The sequence below is a fragment of the Entelurus aequoreus genome, linkage group LG02 (assembly GCF_033978785.1).
Source record: "Entelurus aequoreus isolate RoL-2023_Sb linkage group LG02, RoL_Eaeq_v1.1, whole genome shotgun sequence".
NCBI lineage: Eukaryota > Metazoa > Chordata > Actinopteri > Syngnathiformes > Syngnathidae > Entelurus > Entelurus aequoreus.
The window spans coordinates 80832240-80849730 of NC_084732.1; the positions used below are offsets into that span (position 1 = coordinate 80832240).

The window sequence follows — 17491 nt, forward strand, 5'->3', positions numbered from 1 at the left end:
AGCGATCAATTGCTATTAGATATTTTATTTGTTTTACAGCCCTAGAAAAAAAGCATAATTTATAAAGGATGTAATTATGATGGTCTATGGCAGGGATTCTTAATTGGTGGGTCGCAAGTCTTTGCGAGGTAAAGGTGGGACGTTTGAGTCTTTTAAATGGCTCTTTCAAGTAAATAATGAGAATTGATTTGAGTCATTTGCTAGCAAGAATTTTACTTGCTCAAATTATAATATCGTACCAACGTAATTTCATTTCAAGAGTTAAAGACCAATTAAAGGCTTGGTAAGTTTATTTTTTTACGAGCGTGTGAACCGGTACAGTATTTGACAATATTAAACATTTTGACAATTTATAAGATTTGGTGTTTGTGTTAGCTGTTAACTATATACTATCAAAATTATGAAGACATTAATAAATTATTCTTGAAATATTACACTCTCCAATGCGGGTCACAGCCAAACCCGTTAACAATGTGATGTTTATAAAAAATATACATAAAATTTATATAAAATATACTATCTTATTTTGTAAGGACATGTCATTTTAATTTGTTTCCAGTGGGACAATTTAGTTGGATGCACAGGTACATCACTTCCTGTTTTGGTCAAAACAAGGACAGAGAGTGAAGCCATCAGGTTTTGAGCAGCAGCAGCAATCTGTTCGCATCCTTAACACAGGACTGACAAATCAACGTCGTAAGTAGTGGTGATACATTGATCAGTTGTTTGTGTACAGATATTAGTCATTATTTCATGCAAATATTTTATAATTTATGTTTAAAAAGGATGTTAAAAAAACCGCTATGCTAATCGCAGGTTATGCTAATTCAGACTGCATTAAGTTATGCATTGTCATGTTAAAAAGCCAACAGGCACTTTTTGTTTAGTCCAGAGGTGTCCAAACATTTTCCAACGAGGGCCACATTGAGAAAAACTGAAGGTTCCGAGGGCCACTTTCATACATTTTGGTAAATGAAAAATACTCGAACCAAAACAGTGTAGGTGAACGTATGCTAACATTTGAAAAACAAACTGGGAGTTTATTTATTTTGCCTTTATACATTATTTGTGCAGTTTGATACAAAATATTTTTTAAAAATTCATTATTGTTGACTGTAAGAGTAGTGAATGAGTATGGTCCAGATATCCAACCTTGTTAATTATGCGTACAGCTCTTTTCTGAAGTATAGTTATTGAGTTTAATGGGCTTTTGTAGTTATTCCCCCAGACTTCCACACAGTAGGTTAAATATGGTAAGACTAATGAACAGTAGAGAATGTGGAGTGATTTGTGATCCAGAACCTACTTTGCTTTATTTATTACTGAGATGCTTCTTGACAGTTTAGTTTGTACATGTTTTATATGTGATATCCAGTTCATTTGATAGTCAAATATAACTCCAAAGAATTTTATTTCAAAAACCCTTTCAATATCCATCTATTTGTATCTGCACCCTTGTTTCACTTGTCCTATTTCCAAACAGCATTAACTTAGTCAGGTTTATTGACAATTTATTATAGTCAAATAAAGTTTTTAATTTACTAATTTCTTCCATAATGACTTCCTGCAATTGATTTAAGTCATCTCCTGAACAAAAAAATATCAGTCTCATCAGCAAATAACACTAATTTCAATAAGCTAGACACTTTACATATATCATTGATATACAGGATGATAGTTTGTCTATATAATGTGTCGCGGGCCAATAAAAATTGAGCTGCGGGCCACAAATGACCCCCGGGCCACACTTTGGACACCCCTGGTTTAGTCCATCCATCTATCCATTTTCTACCGCTTGTCCCTTTTGGGATCATGGGGGGTGCTGTTTAGTAATATTCTTTAGCTTTACTGTCTTTTTTTGACAGTTTTCAGTCTGTGCCATGGTGATTGAACCCAGTAAAGTTCCCGACTCTCCAGCGACGGCTCATGTGTTCATTATGGATAGAGTTTAGCCTCCAGTTCCCACACTGAGATGAGAACATTATAAACAACCATTAGTCTAGCAGTTTTCTCGCCTGACTTCAGTTGCATGCAGCGTTGGTTCCAGTGGCGGCTGCTAGTCTTTCAAGGAGCAGAAGCTCATTTTCGACCTACCTGGGAATGCTTTGGGACGGTGCATAGGTCGACAGTAACACCCACTGCTTGTTGGGGACAGTAACTGCAGAGCGACATTAGTCATAGTCTCCATTATATCGCATAAAAATTAAATACAAATTAAACTGGATAAATGCTCCATTGGTAGTTTATATTTTAAGATAGCTGATTCCCTCATTTTATTGGAGTCTCTTTTCAATCAAAAAATGTTTCAGCTAACCGAGGCCAGCCCACTGCACCATAGACCCCCAGAGATGCTCAGCTTTTCTGAGAGTGTTGATTTTCACCCGTTTATTCAATCTTACTTTCTTGTTGTGAGCTTCCCTGCGTTAAAAGTAGAGTTTCAATGGGGATTTACACAGGAAGCCTCCGTCAGAGAGAAAACTTACTCAAAAGTAGATAGTTGCTCAACAAACTTAAGAAATGATGCGCATTACGGCAAATATTTAATGCATATTTAAGTTTAACATTGCATATTTTACTAGGAATGTATACCAAATACTGGTATTTCTTAGTACCGGTTCCTAATTGGGTCGGTTCTCCTAGACCAGGGGTGTCAAACTCATTTTTGATTGGGGGCCACATGGAGAAAAATCTAAAATAACAGCACGATAACTTAAAAATAAAAACAACTTCAGATTGTTTTCTTTGTTTAAAAGTAGAACAAGCACTTTCTGAAATTGTACAAATCATAATGTTGTTGTTGGTTTTTTTACACTTACATGCTGCGGTTAATAGTATTCTATCTCTATTCGTCGTTATTTTTATTTTCTGAATAGATTATGTGATAATGTTCATCAGTCAACTCATTGGTGTTAATTTTCAATCTATCAAGATAAAACAATTATATAAAAATTAAATTACATTGTTATTTATGTAGTTTGATAATTTTCCTCGACTGATGTACTAACGTGGTTTGTTTTGTACATACAGTATGTAGCATCATCTACAAAGATACAAAGAATTGCTATTTCGCCATCCAGTGGACACATTTAGAACAGCAGTTTCTTTCGTTCCAAATTCTCAGGTTCATTTTTATACTTGGCAAACTCATCCCGCGGGCCGGATAAAACCTGTTTGCGGTCCTGATCCGGTTCTTGGGCCGTACGTTTGACACCCCTGTCCTAGACTGAAGATTCTGGATTAAAGGTACTGCTATCCGTTTTTATCCAGCTGACCGTCTTAATTATGATATGCTGTCACATTTGGTTCATACACGTAATATTTTTAGGGGGCATTCAGCTTCCCTTGCAGTCAATGAGCAATCACCACAGGTTGATTCAGTTCACATTCAGTGAACGTGAGTGTGAATGGTTGTCTGACTCTGTGGGCCTGATTTACTAAAGGTTTGCATGTACTAAAATAGGTGCAAAACTGATAGCACACACAAAACTGATCTATTAAACGTGTGCAAAGTGGATTGCGTCTGTTAAGTGAGCAGGACAAGGCGTGCAATCCATTTTGGGTCTTTGTCTTCATTAATATGCAAAATATATGTTGATCATCAAAATGGCCACAATAGAGGGGGAGGATCACGCAATGTGATTTATCAACACTATTTAGCGTTTTATTTAGCAGGTGTCGGAAGGACGTGCAAACCCCCCACAGTCTTCCAATTGTTGCCTATTTTTTTTATTGAATGGTATCTGCTTCCGGGTAATATCCCGCACGTTGAGACTGGCGCACGCGCGATACGAAGGGTCCCCCTCTGGCAGCCCACACCCGCTCGAGAAATCTGGTTTCTAATCGCCTAATCCAGGGGTGTCCAAAGTGCGGCCCGGGAGCCGTTTTTTTTTTTTTTTAATTATAATGTCCTGCCTAGCTTCTCAGGCAAATCATATAGTAGATGTAGATGCCCATATCGGCTGTTCAGATTTACTTTACAAAAGAGAAGTGTAGGATACTTCTCTTGTTGCCTTATTTGTATTTGACTTTATTAAATGTATTTATATTATCATTTGGTGCAGCCGGGCCGGAGCAGGAGGGGATAGAAAGAGAAAAAAAGGAAGACAGAGGGGGGAATTGTGGGGACAAGAGGGGGATTAGACAGAGAGACAAAAACAACAACAGCAAACACAACAAAAACAACAGAGCAACATCAGCAAATACTACATGTACAAATATGATGGTGAAAGTAATAGCAAATAAGCAGTTAGTGAAAAAAATAATACAGAAATGACAATGAGCATTATTACATTAAAAATGAAGCAATATGATTACCAATAGAAATAGCGCTATTGATAATAAACAATACCAATACTTTACCTTTATTATCAACAATACAATTGTTCAAATGCAACAATACATATACGTAATGATAGCTTGAGATACGAAAGAATGCAGAAAAATGGAGGGGAAGAGAGAGAAGCAACCTACATTAACCTTGTAGATTGTTATAGTTACAATAGGTTAAGCTTTGTCAGTGTGCCATGTGTTATACCCACTTTACCCTAGGGCAACAACGTTAATATATGTTTGATGAAACGTGATTATGTGCATGAGTGTATGTGTGCATATGTACTTGTATATGTACATTATGTGTATAGGTGTGCTTGTACAGTGAATGTATATGTACAGTATGTGTATATGTGTGTTTGTACAGTGAATGTATATGTATAGTATGTATATGTGTGTGTTTGCACAGTGAATGCATATGTACAGTATGTGTATACAGTATATGTGTTGGTACAGTGAATGTATATGTAAAGTATGTGTATGTGTGTTTGTACAGTGAGTGTATATGTACAGTATGTGTATATGTGTGTTTGTACAGTGAATGTATATGTACAGTATGTGTATGTGTGTGTTTGTACAGTGAATGTATATGTAAAGTATGTGTGTGTTTGTACAGTGAGTGTATATGTACAGTATGTGTATATGTATGTTTGTACAGTGAGTGTGTATGTACAGTACGTGTATATAGTATGTGTGTATAATGAGTGTGCGTGTGGATGTACGAACTTTGAGTGTGTAAATATGTACTGTATTTGTATATGTATGTGGGAGCGTAGGTACCTATGTATGTATGCAAGTGAGTATATGTGAATCTGCATGTACAATACATTTGACTCCCAGTGTGTGCGGGAGCCAGAGTACGGCCGTTTGCGCCCCCCAGCTAATTGTTTACCGGCCCGCCACACATTCTGGAAATGCTATAGCAAAAATAAAAATGAATGAGGTGAAATCTAACGAGAAAAGTTGCAATGTTGACACAAAGCTGCCATGCAGGCTGTTTTTTTTTCTTTTGTCTTTTTCTTTTTCTTTCTTTGCCATTGCTCCAAAAAAAAAATAATGACAAAAAATCTATGTTATAATTAATTATTTTTAAGGCTCCAATTACTTCAAATATTTCACTTTAAAATGTTTTATGTGGTAATAAATATTGCATATATTGTGTAGTTGCCATATAAAAACATCAACATTTTATTTGACAAAAGAGCATAAAACAAACAAAATAATAGTTCAAACGTAAAATCGACAGATACAGGTATATCTGAAGTTGATCTCGTAACTTAAGAGTTGAAAGTAAAAGAAAAACCTAATAAAAACTTATCATTTTATGAGTGGAGCACCTTTTGGATCCCAAATATATTTAGTGGTATTTTATTTATCTTTTCACTGTGATTACTCAAAAATATTAAGGAATTAAAATCCATGCATTATTGATCTTTTATGGCTCTAATTACTAAATACTGCATATTTCAGTTTTACTATAAAAAACAAAGTTGTTTTTGACATAAAAGCCATAAAACCTTTTTTTTTTACTTTATATCGACTGGAAGTTGATATAGAGATTTACTGTAAATAAAAAATAATAATAATAATTTGACTTATTTTTAACAATGTAATGACTGAAACCCTTTATGGTCCCCGGGACCCCTAAAGGTAAAATAAATAAAAAATCCATATATTTTGTTATGGTTTAAAAAGGAAAAATATCAAAATGGCCCCCACATTCTTTAATTTTTACGTGTGCGGCCCTCAGTGGAAAAAGTTTGGACACCCCTGGCCTAATCTATGCGTTAGTCCGGTTTCTCAAAAGCCAAACATGATCAGATGAAGTTGTTTCCATGCTTCTTTAGAGCCAAACTATTTGAGAAATCAGACTAATTTAGTGCATACTGTCTATTCAGCAATTTCCTTTCCTAATTGTATAATTTTATAGCTGCTTGATGACTTATATGGCTGATTAAAACAAATTCAATTGATGTGTTTTGGTGTCTGCTGGCATTTTTATGTTGTTCGTTTTTTTCTTTTCGGAAATATATTACTATAATATGTCACCTAATTGAAAAGGCGTATTTCATTGCGCATTTTCTTGCGTTTTAGTTATTCCAGACGCACAAATGCGCTGGTTATGGGATACACAGCCTTGCACACAGAATAAAGTGTTAATGTGCATATGTTTCTGTTGTCTCAATTGTGATTCAGAAAAAGTGTTACACGTTATAGGGTTCAACACAGCTGGTTCAACATATCGCACACAGGTAGAAGCATGATTGTTTAGTCAGAGACTACCTTAGTTTGTTTTCAACCCTGGGTTTGTTTGTGTTTTGGTTAGCATGGGTGCTGATGAGTTTCACCTGCCTCTGATTAGTGTTCGGGACGCTCACCTGCTGCCGGGCACTAATCAGAGAGCTACTTATTCCTTTTTTTCGCCACAATCAGTCTGGCTGTCTTGTTTGGTCCTGCAACATGTTACGTTGAGCAAGTCTATGATTCTTGATTCTAGTTCATGTGCTAAGTTTTGCCATAGCTCCCATGCTATTTTAGTGGATTGTCCGAAGTTTAAACAGCAACAAAAGTGAGTTTAGTACAAAAGGTTTATTTACCCATAATCAAAAGTACAAAGTTGGATTGAGTTGCCCATGCAGACAGACAAACGTCCTCCGGAGGACTCAAGAATCAATCAATCACACATAGCCCTTGTCACTTGGCCATTTTATCTGTTTCCTTCATGCGTCAAGGTCCTGTTGTTTTCAACTTGTTTGTTCTGCAACATCCTTGAATCCCTTAGTCATAATAGACATTCCATAATCAACTTTTACCTACATCTGGTCCTTCAATGGTTTAGAATAGAAAAGAATGAAACCAGCAGACATTCTTGACAGACACGAAATATAGTTCAAAGGTCCGAAATTCCACTACACTATCAGAAGGCTTTTCTGTACTTTTGTATTTTAAATGATTTACGGAAAATAAATCATCTTCTTACCTGCCTTGCCTCCGGAGTTTCCGTCTGCATCCTGGGAGAACGATTCGCGCAATAAAATGCGACAACAGCCTACCAATGATAATATAAATGTGCAGAAAATGATTAAGTGTCTCTGTGGTAAAAGCCCTGATTTAATGTTGTTATTTTGAGGTTACATACTTTGCTTTGCAGTGTTTCTTTTCTTTTGTTTTATTATAATGACTGTCATCATGTCACTATTTAAAGGCCTACTGAAATGAAATGTTCTTATTCAAACGGGGATAGCAGGTCCATTTTATGTGTCATACTTGATCATTTCGCGATATTGCCATATTTTTGCTGAAAGGATTTAGTAGAGAACATTGACGATAAAGTTCGCAACTTTTGGGTCACTGATAAAAAAGCCTTGCCTGTACCGGAAGTAGCGTGACGTCACAGGTTGTGGAGCGCCTCACATCTGCACATTGTTTACAATCATGGCCAGCAGCAGCGAGAGCAATTCGGACCGAGAATGGCTTCATAGCTTACCAAAGTCCTACTAAAACATTTTGATAGTTTTTTGAGAACCGGGTGTAATGTTCTATATTTTCAATGGAACATATAAAACATTGGTGTTGTTTACTTGAGTCATATTGCAGTCTACACGTATCTCTTATGTGTGACTGCCATTGACTGGTCACACTTATCATTTCACCATATACCAAATAAAATAGCTTTGAGGTCGGTAAGCACAACCAAAATGATTTCGTACTTTAGGCGCACCGGGTTATAAGGTGCACTGTCGAGTTTTGAGAAAATTAAAGTATTTTAAATGCGCCTTATAGTCCGAAAAATACGGTATTCTAAATATCGATTTGAATCAATCACCAATTGTGTGCAATCGAGAATCGACTTTGTCACCTCAAGTATCAGAAATTGAATCGTGAGTTGTTGTAAGATTTACATCGCTTATGGGATGATGTTGTTGGTTTCCAATGCTGCCAGTGTTGAAATACAAATATTTCATTTCAAAGCCACAACTAGCTATGAACGTTGTGTTCATGCGCAGACTCAAAATGAAGAAGGCCAGCCGTGCATTTATTTCGCACAAGGTAGATTATTGCAATTCTTTCTCATCTTTGCTGCTCCATCATGCCTCTGAAGACTGCTGGTAAAGTAATTCACGATGCCTAAAGCATACTTATGACAACTATAAAAAAAACAGGGACGACATTAGCTTTTTATTTTTTTTATTTTTTGCACTGGCTCCCTGTAAAATCCAGAATATAATGTAGAATCCACCTTCAGACCTTAATGGTCACACACCATGTTAGGCATAATACCTTATTATAAAACTCTGCCAGAGTTCAAAAAGAGTGCATTGTTGAAAGCTTTCTCCAATCTTGCCTCTCGTTTACCCTTTCTCACAAACAGTCACGCATACAATATACATTCACACTGTAATTAAGTGTCTCTTTCAAGGACATTCTGACACAAAGGAGTGCATTTCAATGATGGGAGAGGGACAAAGTACCTTGACAACCATGCCAGTTCAGGTTTTCACAACTATATTCACTGTCATGTTTTTATAAATGTATACATTGTTGATAGACATAAATTAATGATAATTATGGCAGCAAAGTTCTGAACACATTTCCAAAGGATGAATTATTTACTGTCACAAATTCAAACCTTTATTAATTTCCAACACAGATACGAGACTGTAAATTGCCATGCTTTTCAATGAAAAAAATGTGTCCGAGTACAAACTGAGCAACGGTTTTATATAGGCTCTTACTGTCAAATGTATGATATATCTTCCAATAGCAATGACCCCAGGGGTTGTTATCCTTCAAAATCTTCAAAGTGAAAAGTTGTAATATTTTCATATCGATTATAATCTTTTACACCGAAAGAACATGTCTGAATAAAAGCAACTGATTAACCCGTGGATGCGCAACCTACCAATACCTACATTCTTCCACAAGTGGGGTCAAAAATGACCCCAATCAAAATCAATGCATTTGTGCGATATCTGGCTTGTTACTTATCAAAATCTTTGAAATGAAAAGTTGTAATATTTTCATTTAACAGGTATTCCTCATGAAACATGTTAGTGCCATTGTGCCATTTGTATTTTTAAATTTTCTTTTCATAAATTTTAGGAAGTTTTGGTATTACTACCCACTCTTTTCACAAGTGGGGTCAAAAATGACCCCAATCAAATCCTATTACATCTGATGCAACTTTGACCGTCAATACTGTCCCACTGACACATCTGATGTCATCTCTCACATCTTATGCAATTTTGACTGTCAATAAAGCACAAAGAACAATTCTGATGAACATTTGAACCTTTTATTTTTTTTAATAAAACATTTTTTAGATAACGATTTGTTGTGTCCTTGAGCTAGACACTTCACCCTTGCTCCTGATGGGTCGTGGTTAGGGCCTTGCATGGCAGCTCCCGCCATCAGTGTGTGAATGGGTGAATGTGGAAATAGTGTCAAAGCGCTTTGAGTACCTTGAAGGTAGAAAAGCGCTATACAGGTATAACCCATTTACCATTTGTCTCCGTCATCCTGTCCGTCTACCATGGTTTGCACAACCGAGGAAAAAGACTGCTAAAACGCTCTCACTTTCAGCTTTTCCTGCCAAATGGCCGTTTGTTTTGATTGGTGACATCTATATAAGGAAGTAAATTCATGACAACATAACAAGCTGTTATTGTAATCCAATGCGGATATTTTCATTAGAGCCAGTGCTGTGGATACAACAGAATGATGAGTTAATAGCAAGTATGAATCAATTATGCGATGTGTGTGATAATGCCGAGCCTTTTTTAACACGGTCAAGCACTTTGCCGTGCAGAATATTTATCGGCGGATGTTTTAAGCCTTGTTGAGCGAGTGCCGTTCTAGTTAACGCACTTCAGATTTTTTTATTTTTATTATTATCATATGACTCCGGGGAATTAACTGAAGTAGGATGCGGCTAAGTGCAACCTCTTTCTTTCACTTGAGAGAACGCGGTTGCAGAAAACCGTTTATCTACTTAATAGCCCATCAAGAAAAGTTTACATGGCTCATGGATTTGCAAAATGTACTCATGGAGAGCATAAATTGGCGCGGTGAAGCAGCAGAGTGTTGAAGTGAGAATAATAACAAAGACTCAATAAAACAGTGAAGACTCATACGGACGCCTAGCGGCATTGTTTTATTCCGATATACATAAAATACACTGATGAACACCCATTATGTATCCTTTTTTTGTGTTTTGGAGTGTGAGTTTTCTGTTGCATTGTAGTCGTTTTAATCCTGAATTTTTCTCGATCCCTTTGGAGTCACATTTTAAATATTGTTAAGTTAGTGTGTTTCCACATATTGGCCATTTAGTTGAGGCATCGTGGGCGTGGCCAAAAGTGTAGTGGGGGCGGTGTCAATACGACCGCATCGTATGATTTGCACAATTGGCTTTGGCTCATATACGAAACCCAAAACCAGTGAAGTTGGCACGTTGTGTAATTCGTAAATAAAAAGAGAATACAATGATTTGCAAATCCTTTTCAACCTATATTCAATTGAATAGACTGCAAAGACAAGATATTTAATGTCCGAACTTAATTATTTTTTTTGCAAATAATCATTAACTTAGAATTTAATGGCAGCAACACATTGCAAAAAAGTTGTCACGGGGGCATTTTTACCACTGTGTTACATGGCCTTTCCTTTTAGCAACACCCAGTAAACGTTTGGGAACTGAGGAGACCATTTTTTTAAGCGTTTCAGGTGGAATTCTTTCCAATTCTTGCTTGATGTACAGCTTAAGTTGTTCAACAGTCTGGGGTCTCTGTTGTCGTATGTTAGACTTCATAGGCAGGCCAAACTAGTATCCGCACTCTTTTACTACGAAGCTTTGCTGTTGTAACATGTGGCCTGGCATTGTCTTGCTGAAATAAGCAGGGGCGTCACGTTGCGTGGATGGCAACATATGTTGCTCCAAAACCTGTATGTACATTATAGCATTAATGGTGCCTTCACAGATGTGTAAGTTACCCATGCCTTGGGCACTAATACACCCCCATACCATCACAGATGCTGGCTTTTGAATTTTGCACCTATAACAATCCGGATGGTCATTTCCCTTTTTGTTACGGAGGACACAACGTCCACAGTTTCCAAAAACAATTTGAAATGAGGACTTGTCAGACCACTGAACACCTTTACACTTTGCATCAGTCCATCTTAGATGAGCTCGGGCCCAGCGAAGCCGGCGGCGTTTCTGGGTGTTGTTGATAAATGGCTTTGGCTTTGCATAGTAGAGTTTTAACTTGCACTTACAGATGTAGCGACGAACTGTAGTTACTGACAGTGGTTTTCTGAAGTGTGATATCCTTTACACACTGATGTCGTTTTTTGATGCAGTACCGCCTGTTATGTAATGCATATACTTGAAGAGTTTTTATTTATTTTTCTTGTTACATTATAAAATGTTGCTTTATTGTATTACTACAATGTAACAGACTGCACTTTTTGGAATTTTGTCCAAAGGAAACCTAAGGGTCTTTTTAAGTGTTTTTTTTTTTTTTTGGAGTACTCAAATGTAATCACTTTTCAAAGGAGAAAGGTTTTACGCTGCTACAGAAAGAAAGAAGAAAGGGCAAGGAGTGAGAGAACTTTCAAAAATGCTTTTAGGATGAGCAAGGAGGGAAGGGTTTGGCGAAATGCCCTGGAAGGGGGGAAGAGAAAAAGATGGGCGAATACAAGCTCCATCTGATTGTGGCTAGAAATGTTTTGGTTAAGCATTGGGTGAGTCAGTCAACATCTATCATAAAAAAAATCCATTTGGAGAGTAACCTTTGATCAAAATACAAATATTATGCAACATCAACTAGTGATCAACCAACATCACAGCAATATTTGTCCTTGGAGAAAGTGGAGTTTTAGCAAGCCCCAAGAATGCGTAAAGGGTCAGAAAAGCACCTTGCCGTCGGACAAAAAACAGACCAATGCAGTGAAGACAAACACAAACTCTTCGACTCAAATTGTGGTTTTCGAAAAGAGATTGCTAAAACATTATTTTTGCCATTACAATACCTCAATAATGAATGAAAAAAGGTACTACACTGCCTTTGACGGAGCGCCATGGTGACATTGTTAGTTAAACGAGCCGAGGCGCAAGGTAGTCAACACACACAGAGCAATTGCAAGGAGAAACAGTGGGGAAATGTACGTATTTTGCCTTAAAGGGGAACTGCACTTTTTGGGGAATTTTGCCCATCGTTCACAATCCTTACAAGAGTCAAGAAGACAAAAGTTTTTTGGGGTTTTTTTTGCATTCTAACATGTAAAATCAGCTCATTTTTGGTAGCTAGCAATGCAGCTAATGGGAGCAATCAATTCCACCTCTAAATCAATTTAAAAATGCATTCCAAAACCGTCAACAATACTACATTTATGTTCTGTAACCTGTATAATAACCAAACTGTAGCGACATTGTTGTTGTAAGAGCGAACACTTTGGAACTATTTTTGTAGCGTACTAACATATCGCCATGCTATGGTATTAGTCGTAAAAGATAACAACGGAAATAGATAAGCTAGCTACTAAGACAGGGGTCTCAAACTCAATTTACCTGGGGGCCACTGGATGCAGAAACTGGGTGAGGCTGGGCCGCAAGAAAAGATTTCTTTAAAAAATCTAACATGCACTTTTTAATGAATTCACCTTCTTTGAATGGCTATCCCGCCCTAGCAACATACTTGCCAACCCTCCCGATTTTTCTGGGAGACTCCCGAATTTCAGTGCCCCTCCCGACAATCTCCCAGAGCAACCATTCTCCCGAATTTGTCCCGATTTTCACCCGGACAACAATATTAAGGGCGTGCCGTGATAGCACTGCCTTTAACGTCCTCTACAACCCGTCGTCGCGTCCGCTTTTTCACCATACAAACAGCGTGCCGGCCCAGTCACATGTTATATGAGGCTTCTGCAGACACACGTAAGTGACTGCAAGACATACTTGATCAACAGCCATACAGGTCACACTGAGGGTAGCCGTATAAACAACTTTATCACTGTTACAAATATGCGCCACATTGTGAACCCACACCAAACAAGAATGACAAACACATTTCGGGAGAACATCCGCACCGTAACACAACATAAACACAACAAATACCCAGAACACCTTGCAGCCCTGACTCTTCCGGGCTGCAATATACCAATATACACCCCCGCTACCACCAAACCCGGCCCACCTCAACCGACGCACAGAGGGAGGGGGGGTTGATGTGTGGGGGGGCGGGGTTTGGTGGTAACGGGGGTGTATATTGTAGCCCGGAAGAGTTAGGGCTGCATGGGATTCTGGGTATTTGTTCTGTTGTGTTTATGTTGTGTTACGGTGCGGATGTTCTCCCGAAATGTGTTTGTCATTCTTGTTTGGTGTGGGTTCACAGTGTGGCGCATATTTGTAACAGGGTTTAACTTGTTTATACGGCCACCCTCAGTGTGACCTGTGTGGCTGTTGATCAAGTATGTCTTGCAGTCACTTACGTGTGTGTGTGTGTGTGTGTACAGAAGCCAAATACAGCATGTGACTGGGCTGGCACGCTGTTCGTACAGGTTGTAGAGGACACTAAAGGCAGTGCCATCACGGCACACCCTTAATATTGTTGTTTGGGTGAAAATCGGCAGACGTTCGAGAGAATGGTTGCCCTGAAATTCGGGAGTCTCCCGGAAAAATCAGGAGGGTTGGCAAGTATGACGCTGTCAAGCACCATTCATATAAAACTCGCGGGCCGCACTAACACTAAATTTTCATATTAAGGTGCGGGCCGCAAAATAATGTCTCGCGGGACGCAATTGGCCCGCGGGCCGCGTGTCTGAGACCCCTGTTCTAAGACAACACGAAACGCGTTTGAGTTTTTAATGCACAACACAATGCGACAAGACAACAATCTGTACTGACATGAAAACAATAATGTTACAGGACCTTTAAAGTATTAGCCCACATTCAAGTTTTGATTGTACACAGCTAGCCAGACAGCGTATGTACTGTAGTTGTACGGTGATGTGCAGCGTGTATCATGATCAATATTAAGTGTGACTCACTCAATGGACAGTTGTGCGTTTGCTCCAGGTGACCGGGAAAAACATTTTCCGGTTTATTTGGGTAAGCACTCCATTTATGTCGAAATAGCATGGCTTCAAGTTCTACATGTTGCAGTTTCAAGTCACGCCGGCCTCACTCTCTCAGCTTCCGTCTGCTCCAACGTCTCACCCTTCTTTCGTGCTGGCTTCTATAAGCAGTAGTTCATCCTCCGTATATTCAACTTCAAAAAGATAAGGTGGTGAATCCTCATTTGTCCAGTAATTGACAGTCGTCTTTGTTGTCTGTTTTTTATCATCTTTAAAATTCTAAAAGTAAATACAAAGTGTGTTCTTGCTTCTCATGATGATTGTGTCAACAATAGGCAACATTTAAAAAAAAGTGCAGTAAATGAACAAGCAGATTAATAATCCATCCATTTTCTACCACTTCCCTCATAATTTTAACAAAATAATACAATTAAGAATTGACACAATAAAAACAAATTGTCCATCGAGTATGTTCATTATGTTATTTAATGCCAAAATAATTTTTTGATTGCAATAAGTAGCTATTAATGACATTTGTTTGTGGTGCACTTTATTTTGAAAAGTAACAAAATACATTTTGGTACCAGTACCAAAATATTGGCATCGGGAAAATTCTTCTTTGTACACCCTTGGTTTATTTACATATATTTTTCTGACCTCCTTGAATGTTGAAATTAAGTTAGGTAGATAATTAGTACTTTAAATTACAAATGAAAAACATCCAACTTGAGTTTGTTTATTGATAGTCTTCACAATGAATTTGCTGTAAAACTAAGCACATAAAGTCAAGTACAATAATATACACTCAAAGTGCACATACTGTACATGTAGGAATCATGGAAAATCAACAATACAGTTTGGTGTAAACTAAGAAAAAGTAATGCAACCTACAGGATGAAGGTTGGCACTTATGCCGCTAGCTTAATGCTAAACTTACAAAACCCAAAACCAGTGAAGTTGGCACGTTGTGTAAATGGAAAATAAAAACCGAATACAATGACTTGCAAATCCTTTTCAACCTATAATCAATTGAATAGACTGCAAGGACAATATATTTAACGTTCAAACTGAACTTTTTTGCAAATATTAGCTCATTTGGAATTTGATGCCTGTAACATGTTTCAAAAAAGCTGGCACAAGTGGCAAAAAAGACTGAGAAAGTTGAGGAATGCTCATCAAACACTTATTTGGAACATGCCACAGGTGAACAGGCTAATTGGGAACAGGTGGGTGCCATGATTGGGTATAAAAGCAGCTTCCATGAAATGCTCAGTCATTCACAAACAAGGATGGGGCGAGGGTCACCACTTTGTGAACAAATGCGTGAGCAAATTGTCGAATGGTTTAAACAACATTTCTCAACGAGCTATTGCAAGGAATTTAGGGATTTCACCTTCTACGGTCCGTAATATCCTCAAAAGGTTCAGAGAATCTGGAGGAATCACTGCACGTAAGCGATATTACGGACCTTTGAATCCTCAGGCGGTACTGCATCAAAAAGAGACATCAGTGTGTAAAGGATATCACCACATGGGCTCAGGAACACTTCAGAAAACCACTGTCAGTAACTACAGTTCGTCACTACATCTGTAAGTGCAAGTTAAAACTCTACTATGCAAAGCGAAACCCATTTATCAACATCACCCAGAAAACGCCGCCGGCTTTGCTGGGCCAGAGTTCATCTAAGATGGACTGATGCAAAGTGTAAAAGTGTTCTGTGGTCTGACAAGTCCACATTTCAAATTGTTTTTGGAAACTGTGGACGTCGTGTCCTCCGGAAGAAAGAGGAAAAGAACCATCCTGATTGTTCTAGGCGCAAAATTCAAAAGCCAGCATCTGTGATGGTATGGGGGTGTATTAGTGCTCAAGGCATGGGTAACTTACACATCTGTGAAGGCACCATCAATGCTGAAAGGTACATACAGGTTTTGGAGTAACATATGTTGCCATCCAAGCAATGGTATCATGGACGCCCCTGCTTATTTCAGCAAGACAATGCCAAGCCACTTGTTACAACAGCGTGGCTTCATAGTGAAAGAGTGCGGGTACTAGACTGGCCTGCCTGTAGTCCAGACCTGTCTCCCATTGAAAATGTGTGGCACAATATGAAGCCTGAAATACCACAACGGAGACCCCCGGACTGTTGAACAACTTAAGCTGTACATCAAGCAAGAATGGGAAATAATTCCACCTGAAAAGCTTCAAAAATTGGTCTCCTCAGTTCCCAAACGTTTACTGGGTGTTGTTAAAAGGAAAGGCCATGTAACACAGTGGTAAAAACGCCCCTGTGCCAACTTTTTTGCAATGTGTTGCTGCCACTAAATTCTAAATTAATGATTATTGGCAGAAAAAAATTATGTTTCTCAGTTCAAACATTAAATATCTTGCCTTTGCAGTCTATTTAATTGAATATAAGTTGAAAAGAATTCGCAAATCGTTGTATTCTGTTTTTATTTACGAATTACACAAGGTGTCAACTTCACTGGTTTTGGGTTTTGTACAATGGAGCATAGCATCCCATTGACAGCCTAACGACAATCAGCGTTACCATTGTATTAAACTTGTACAAACACTAATATTAAAATACATAACATGGTCAATGTTCTTTTACCTTCCTGTATCGCAAAATAAAATATATGTATATTTTTTTCCTTTTTTTTTCCACTTACGGCAGCCCTAAATGTACTTTTAAGCAGACTTTCCGGCCTAGACCAGAGTGGTTGATTTTACACGAGGGTAAAACACAAACACTGACATCCTGTTTTCTGAAACTACCTTTTTTGTTTGGCAAGGATGCTTTCTCTGAGTCACTTCACAAGCGCCTCGTGCATAATCGGATTGTGTACTGCCTGTCACTATAGCCCCGCGTCACCGCTGTCACAACAATACTGTTATGGTTATGCATATGGGTGCGGATACAAGCAACAGCCTTCAGTTTGAGCGATATCACTGGCCTCCCTGAGTCGGAATGACGTAAGTCCGTTTACACACTCGCCACCTGCTCTTGTTTGCCAATAACTTCATGTATTCAAAAATATGTTTATTATGTTGTCTGCTGCTGTTCAGTCTTTGTCGGCATATTAGC

General features: G+C 38.1%; 1 long non-coding RNA gene across 1 annotated transcript in view; it reads left to right on the forward strand.

Annotated features, from left to right (window-relative positions):
* Positions 1 to 611: 611 nt before the first annotated feature.
* The window catches only part of LOC133639732 (uncharacterized), a 33138-nt gene continuing 16258 nt past the window's right edge, over positions 612 to 17491 (forward strand). The window contains exon 1 of the long non-coding RNA XR_009823850.1: positions 612 to 696. This is a non-coding gene — a long non-coding RNA (uncharacterized LOC133639732). The remainder of the gene's footprint in view (positions 697 to 17491) is intronic.